Below are 1,117 nucleotides of genomic sequence, written 5' to 3'. Positions count from 1 at the left end.
GATTATCCAGAATTGGAGGATGTGTCTTGAAACATTCCTCTTGAAAGAGTTCTAGTCATAGATGCCATAAATACTCATATCCTTCATTGTTACGGCAACAGAGAAGTTGGAGGTGGGAGAAGCGTATGAGAGAAAGTTGCGAATGACAGAAAATATCGCTGAGGCACCAAGACCCGTACAGATGTGTGGGCAGGGTGGGGAGTCAAGTGCTTTAGTGAAGTATGGAATGAATTAACATCTAAACACACTGCTAACAGTAATGTATTGCAGAGTCCTCACTTCCTTTCCCCGCTAGGTGGTAACATTTTCACCTGCACCAACAGGCTACCAATCACCTCATTCTTACCTTAAGCACATGTTTGCGCTGCCGTGGTCTGTATTCTGAAATACTTCTATGCCGCACCTCCTCTGCTTTCAGAAGGCTCTAGTTAAAGTTACACGAATCCCTAAGGGTGCCTTTCTTCACTTTTTAGCAGAAGAAACTATTCTAGTGAGAGATTAACAATATTTCTACATTTTAGCAGAAGAAACAGTCTTGGGAGTCTGGCTAATCGTCTTACCCTTGGAATATATTCATGGTGAAGTTACGTGGAATTTTAAAGGTGTCTTTGCGATTCTAGTGACAGATTAACTAGATTTTCGGAATTTTAACTGGGGAAACAGTGTTGAGAACTTGGTCTGTGGAAATTGTGGTGAGAGCAGTGTTCCTCAATACAGGCCTGTACCTTATGCTTTGTGGTGCACTTGACCCGTGCATGCCAGGGTGCAGTCTCTAGGCCGCTGTTCTGATACTGAGTATCCTGGAAAGGCAGTGTCTCTCGTAAAAATCTGTGAAAATTTTCTAAGGTCCCACCGAGACTCGAACTCGGATTGTTGGATTCAGAGTCCAAAGTGCTAACCATTACACCATGGGACCATACATTGATAATTTGAGATCTATGAGTGGTGTATACTTTATAATATATCATTTATGTGTTGACTCAAGGTGTGGGAGGTGTGCTGGTTCGTGGGCAGTGGGTTTGCCTATGTTTGTATTAATATAATTATGTAAACTATTACATTTTTCACTTTCCAAGGCTGAAATTAAAATATGTCAAATATGCTTTTCCCGTACTTA

General features: G+C 41.5%; 1 non-coding gene across 1 annotated transcript; it reads right to left on the bottom strand.

The window, feature by feature from the left end:
- Nucleotides 1-844: 844 nt before the first annotated feature.
- On the bottom strand, nt 845-916 carry Trnaq-cug (transfer RNA glutamine (anticodon CUG)). Its single transcript has one exon. It is a non-coding gene; the product is annotated as a tRNA-Gln (tRNA).
- Between the last annotated feature and the right edge of the window lie 201 nt (nt 917-1,117).

Source organism: Scylla paramamosain, chromosome 20, assembly GCF_035594125.1.
Source record: "Scylla paramamosain isolate STU-SP2022 chromosome 20, ASM3559412v1, whole genome shotgun sequence".
Classification (NCBI taxonomy): domain Eukaryota; kingdom Metazoa; phylum Arthropoda; class Malacostraca; order Decapoda; family Portunidae; genus Scylla; species Scylla paramamosain.
The sequence above is the reverse complement of the archived record's forward strand: the minus strand, read 5'-3'. Positions and strand labels throughout refer to the sequence as shown.